The following is a 7,375-nucleotide window of genomic DNA, read 5'->3' on the forward strand; positions in this document are numbered from 1 at the left end:
ACTAGAGTAAAACTGCAGGACAGCGCTGAGGAATCAGTGCATTGTCAGACATGCTAGCCTTTGAATGAGACATTAAATCAAATGCCCATGTGTCTGTTCAAGTGGACTTTGATCCCATGGTACTATTCGAAAGGAGAATGAGTTTTTCCAGGTGTCCAGGCCAACATCCTCCAGAGAAATGGGTCATTGATACCAAGGTTGGTTGTGAAACTTTGAAGTGCACAATATGGCTTCTGCTGTTTTTACTTACAAAAATGGTCATTACACTTGACACTTACTATTGAAGGAATTTGAATTATTGTATTTGATGTGATAAAGGCACCATTGTCCACAACTTTGCTTGAAGGACCCTGTCTTTTTCCAGCATGACTACCTTTCCATTCCTAGATACCCGTCAATATATTTGTACTTTTAATTGGTGTGTACTGAAGTGCTCAATCAGAATGATCAAAATATTGTAAGCCTTGCTTTTGAATTCTGAAGGATTGTGGACTATTACCCATGTACCTGACTGAGCAGCGCTGCACCTACATGCACATGTTGAAAGAGCATAGGCTAAGGAAATTAGTAGCCATGTGTTTAAAGATCATCTCCCATGGATTGTAGGAGTTCACCTACAAATACAATCACTTTCACTTTATAATAAATACTGTGGGGTGTTGTCCTTCAGATGAGATATTAAATTGAGCTCCCATCTGCCTTTTCAGGTGGAGGGTAAAATTCCATGGCACTATTCGAAAAGAGACAAGAGGTTCTCTCGAAGTTCTTACCAACAATCCCCCAAATAAAGATGGGCATTCATTCCATGATTGTTTGCAGGACATTGCTGCAAACTTCCTTCCAGGCGAGTGCATTCCAGATCGTAACAACTCTCTGGGTAAAAAACTACATGTATATATATAATATATATATGAGGGCAAAGAGAATGCACATATAGTCCTATAGCTTAGTGGAGTCCTGTAGCTTAGTGGTTAGAGCACTCGCCTCGCAAGCGAGAGGACCTGGATTTGATTCCTGGACAGTCACATAAATTCAGATTAATTGTTTACTAATTTGATTGTTACTGGGGCATGAATCTGGTGCAGATTGCATGTCGTGTTTGTCTGCATATCCACGGTATAACTACAATTCAAAGTAAGAGCTTTGAAATGTTTTGACATGGTATGGCACTATATTATTAATATATTATTACATAACTTTAGCCACTGTGTGCATTTATCTTCAGTAAGCCCTCTCTCATGGCTTAATAGTGCATGGTTCTTCTTGTTGTGTACCTGCAATACAAGGAACCAGAGGGATAGAGAATACAATACAAAATTACATTTGTATAGCACCTTTCACGTTGGGAGGACGTCCCAATTTGCTGGACAGTCAGTGATTTGGACCCGAGCTGGGGGTTGGAATCAGGGAGGGTAGGAGAATGGCCGAAGGTGCGGTCGAAGAGGAGGATCTGAAGACCTGCTTTCAAGGAGGCAAGAGAAAGAGCAAGGCGAAGGGAATGTGGGATGGAGTTCCAAAGGAAGGCGACTGAGAGACTAAAGGCCTGAAGTCGATGGTGGGTGACTGTAGGCACAGTCGAAGAAGAAGATCTTCAGGTATAATCTGAAGACAGACAAGGAGGGGACAAGGTGGGGGAATTGAGACAGAGAGTTTCCAGAGTCTCGTGGATTCAGATTATTTGGTCTGAATGGCCTGTTTCCGTGCTATATCATTCTATGTAATTCTATTATATCAATGTTTCTGTTTTATCACTGAGGATATTTGATCAGAGTTGTTAATTGGTTAAACCATAGTCCCGCCTGCCGAAACCCTCACCCACGCATTCGTCACATCAAGGCTCGATGACGGTAGCTCCCTCCTCATCGGTCTGAACTCTCGCACACCAGGCTCCGTGCCCATCACTCCCACCCTCGCCCGACTCCACTGGCTCCCCATCCCCCAGAGAATCGAGTTCAGGATCCTCATCCTCACCTTTAAGGCCCTCCATGGCCTTGCCCCTCCTACCTCTCTGACCTGCTGACTCCCTACAACCTGCCCGCTCCCTCCATTCAGCGGGCTCCGGCCTGCTCCATGACTCCCGCCTGACCCACCCTACCATCGGTGGCCGGGCTTTCAGCCTCTCTACCCCCACACTCTGGATCTCCATCCTACTGTCCCTTCGCCTCGCTTCCTCCCTTGCCTCCTTCAAGGCCGGTCTCAAGACCCTTCTCTTCGATCGTGTCTTTGGTCGCCCTCCCACCTCTCTGCCTTCCCTCACTCCTACACCACCCCTCCCCCATGCTCGGGCCTCGACACCTGACTGTTCAGCGCTTTGGGACGTCCTCCCGACATGAAAGGTGCTCTATAAATGTAATTTTGTTGTCATTGTTGCCTGTTCAGGTGGCTGTTCAAGATACCATGGCACTATTCGAAAAGAGAAGGGAATTTCTCCCGGTATCCCCCAAATAAAATTGGGCACTCACTCCATGACTGTTTGTGGGACACTGCTGTGCTCAACTGGCTGCCACATTTCACCCACAAAATACCCAGTCAATCCACTTTACAGTATATCCTGAAGCACTTTGAGACGTTTCAACAACCTGATATGGCACTGTATCAAATGCAAGAATTATTATTATAATTATAATCTAGGTAACAATAAACACAGTCACTGCACTTGAGATTAATACCATGAAGCTTTTTGAGACATTCCAAGATGATAAGGCTATGTAAAAATGCAAATTCTAGATCCGTATATTCTAAACTGTGGAAGCTTCTGTTAGGGCGCATCGAATCTGTTATGAAATGTCACATCGTTTCTTCCTCTTTTAGAATGCTCGCAACTGAATCATCAAAAGAAAAAGAATATTAGAAAGGAGGAACAGACATAGTTGCACAACTCACCATTTTATTTGTCTTTGCAACTGTTGTCAATCACCAACAACACTTCAACTCTTTGGTCGACTATTGTATTCAGATCACATATATGCTCCAAGGTACCTTTCACTTTTGAATCACCGAATGATATTCCATCAGGTTATAACTTTAAATTGCATTTGTCTAATATGTACGCCCATTCCCAAACTTCAACAGAAGTCTACAACAACAGCAACAACAACTAGCATATATATATATATATAACAGCCTTCACAGTGGTAGTGCCTCGGCATGCTTAACAGTGGCGGAGCTTGATAGCAACCTGGAGAAAAGTGCCCATAAACAAGGTTGAAAAGGAAGGTCATCAGACGTGACCTGAAGATGGGGAAGGAGGGGCAGGGCAGAGCAATTGAGCCAGAGTACCATAGCACAGTGGCTGAAAGAACGGCCACCAATGGTGGAGCAGCGGGGACGACGGATGGGCAGGAGGCCACAGCCAGCTGAGCAAAGGCACTCATTAGTGGAGTGGGATGTAAGCAGGTCGGAGACGTTGAGAGGTCACAGGGTATGAAGTGATGTGTATCTATACAAGGGTACAAAGATTGATAGCTAAACAAAGTATTGTTATTGACTGACAACATTTGCAAAGTTTATATTCCTTGGGGGAAGGACACATGGAGTTTCCTTCAAGGACAGCTGGTCTATGATGGCCGCTTGGCAACAGAATTTTGAAATGGGGGAAATCCTCTGTAGTGGTCTCGGTAATCTGGTTTCTCAGCCAGTCCCACAGTCGTTCCCCAGAGGACTGATGACAGACCAGCCAGCCTGGCTCATTGGCAGGACTCGGAAAAACATTGTGGGAGGGATTCTTCCATTCAGCTATTCTTAACCCTGCAAGTCAAAGGCCTAACAAAGAGGATGTTGCAAGCTGGACAAGCAGTGCGAAGTTGGAGTGGTTAACCAGCTAAAACTGCATAACATGCCATTGACATACCTATCTGGCAAGCTATGCGGTTTTAGCTTGTTGAACCTCAGCAGTACCACTGTGCACACTCTGGGGTCCCCAAGTCTTGGCTGTTGCCAACCTGTGCCTAATATTCTCCAGAATTAAGTAAGATTCCGGAGACAGATTGCACATTCCATTCCAGATACAGGGAAATTCCAAGTGTAGGTGGTATACATTATGGAACTCAGTCTGGTTTGGATACTCATAAGCATGATGATGGGTTTATATATGTGTCAGACAACCGGCTAACCAAAAATAAACACAAGTTACGCACATTAGTAAAGTACTAGGGCTAATGGAATAAAAACACTACTTGGGCGTTGGCAAATTCCATTAGCTTTAGTCAAATACTAAATATTTAGATACATGCTCAACTGGAATTATAACTCACACATGGACCAGATCTTGATATATGCTGGTATGATAAATAATCTGTCAATGATCTAGGAAATATTTGCTACCAGTTCTGAGCTAAAAATAGTGGGTCATGAGTGTGCAACCAGTGGAACTGTGGATTTTTGAAATTAGTTCACCAACATTCCTTCTGATCTGTGTTTAAGTAAATATAAAATAGGAACTTATATACATTTCGCCCACAAATATACAGTCAATTCACTTTACAGTCTATTCTGTGAAACGCTTTGAGACGTCTAGAAGACGTGAAAAGCGCTATATCAAATGCAAGGATTATTATTATTATTATTAGACAGACTAGAGATTCTAGGCCACTGATCTATTCCCAAATAGGAGAGCAACAACAACAGCAACTTGGATTTGTATAGCGCCCTCCACACCGGACGGCGTCTCAGCATAAATGATATACTGTAATTCTGACAGCACGACATAGACCCAAAATGCACAATACAGTAATAAATATCTTACTTTAATTTACCAGACTCACATGTTGTGCATTTTTCAACCCATGTGATGAAATACAGGTCTGGGTTTACAATTACACAATATGACAAATGCAGACGTACACATTTGACTACATGTCATTCTGTCCACAATTGAAATAACAATGTAGTACAAATTTGACTTAATGCAAATTCTGGTTTGGACCGGATACAATACAGTACATTGTCATTTTAGATCTAAATAATAGTAGACGTTTGAAGGTAAAATTCAAAAGCTACCTAAAAATATGTCCACTGTGTTTGACTATGTCTGTGAGACAAGTGATCATTCAATTTTTCATTGTTTCAGCAAGTCCAGTTTACAGTGTTGTTGGAAAGGATCAGAATAATAATCATTGGAAGCAAACAACAACAAAAATTAACACTTATCCTAGCAGAGAATTATGGCCAGAATCTTTGAAGCAAAAAGCATGAATGTATTTAAGAGAAACCTTGATACACAAACGAAGGAGAAGGGAATAGAGGGATATCAGGCTGCCCAACCAACCGTGCCAGTATTTATACTGGTTTGGACATGAGCACCACCCCTCTTATTCCCCTCTCCTATGCCGCTCTAACATCCTACTCTGCCACCAGGTTTGAACCATTGAAACCAGGTGTAGTATAGCATCCTTTATCTATATCCCTTATCCTTTGTCTTTCTCCTCCTCTGTCTGTCCCCTTGCAGGCTGCTTGGTGTTGTTTCCCAGGTTGGGCAACCTGGCCAACAACACAACGAGTGGCCCACCTACTCTTTCCTCTCTGTGCTGCCTCTAACCCCCGCAGTCTCCATGTCTGTGGCAGACTATGCCCCACTAATTGCCTGCCTCAAGTCTCAGAGTGCACATCTTGGCTGCAACCCCTGACCTGAGCTGCCCCCAAAATACCCCCATCCCTGCAACTTTCCTGCTCTGTACTCCTCTCTCCCGTCCTCCTCGCCTCTTATCTCCACCTGACCATCCCACAGCTTCTCTATGCTCCAGCCGGGGAATCCTCAGTCGGGCTCACTGTGGCACTCGACGTTGGCTGTCCAGCAGCAGCCACACTGACTGCACCATTCCCCACTATCACCACAAGCCCTGCCGGACCCAGATGCTGGGGGCCAACATCTCCTCCATCATCCTCATTCCCACCCTCCCTGCTAAAACCCTCCATCAAACCTCCCCGTCTCACACATTCCCCTGTGTGCAGGAAGGGACATTGATGGTTACCCAATCATTATTCTTGGATGTACACTCCACCTCACTGAGCCAGTGAACCATGGCATCTTGTTTGACTTTCAACTGTCTTTTAAACCGCACATCCATGTCATGATCCGCTCTGCCTTCCCCTACCTCCGCAGCACTGCCTCTCAGTAATTTCTTTCTGTTAGTTTAATGTTCATCGGTTTCACTCTTAATGTTTCATTTCTCGCTTCTGCCAGTCTCTCTCCTGTATGTCACTGTCTCTCTTTCTCTCTGTATTTGACATTCTTTCGCCCTTTCCCCCTATGAGCCATTGACCCTTGCCCAATTTCTCTGTGAATGTACATCACATGACCATGAAAATGGTCATTTTCAATCTACGACTGTTTGTGGGACATTGCTGTGCGCAATTGGCTGCCGCGTTCGCCCACAAATATACAGTCAATTCACTTTACAGTATATTCTGTGAAGCGCTTTGGGACGTCCTCCCGACGTGAAAAGCGCTATATCAAATGCAAGGATTATTATTATTATTATTATCTATCTCTCTGTCTCTGAATGTATCTCTCTCTCACTCTTTGTTCCACTAACTCTCTTTCAGTCCTTCTGTGCATGTCCCCCTCTTCTCTCTCTGTATATTTTATATCATCTCTCTCTGGATACCTATATGTGCCACTGACTTTTTTTCTGTCACTCCTTTCGTATACGCTACTTTCTCTTTTTATAAATCTGCCCATCACTAACCCCGTCACTCCCTGTCTCATCTGTGTTATCTGCTTTCCCCCACCTCTACAACATTGTCCACCTTTCCCCTCAGGCTGCCGAGACTATCAGATTATTCAGAATTCTGCAGCTCGTGTCCTCCCCCGCACTAAGATCAGTGAGCTGATCACCCCCATCCTCGCCCGGCTTTACTGACTCCCCATCCCCCAGAGGATTGAGTTTAAAATCCTTGTCCTCACCTTTAAAGCCTTCCACGGTATCGCTCCTCCCTATCTCTGCAACCTGCTCCAAGTCCCCCGCCCTGCTTTGCACAATCGGAGATCGGGCCTTTAGCATATATGCACTCACCCTCTGGAACTCCATCCCGGAGCCCCTCCATTGTTGTTGTTGTTGTTGTTGCTGTTGTTGTTAAGGGTTAAATTGCTGCATCATTTGAGTTACTAAGACAAACGTTTAATATAAAAAATGTTAACAATTTTTTTATAGTGCCTTATATGCTGAAACAACATAAAGTGCTTGAGAATTTTTGTCTTTTTTTTAGACAAACATGGCAGTAATTTACACCAGGAAAAACAGGCTCGAGTGGTATCACTGATTCACTTGTCACTGATTCACTTGACAGGACACTTGGTGAAACTCCCTTCTCTTTTCAATAGTGCAATAAGATCTCCAATAGAACAGTTTCCACAGTTTGACATCTCATTCTAAAG

Source organism: Callorhinchus milii, unplaced genomic scaffold, assembly GCF_018977255.1.
Source record: "Callorhinchus milii isolate IMCB2004 unplaced genomic scaffold, IMCB_Cmil_1.0 Scaffold1, whole genome shotgun sequence".
Taxonomy (NCBI): Eukaryota; Metazoa; Chordata; class Chondrichthyes; order Chimaeriformes; family Callorhinchidae; genus Callorhinchus; species Callorhinchus milii.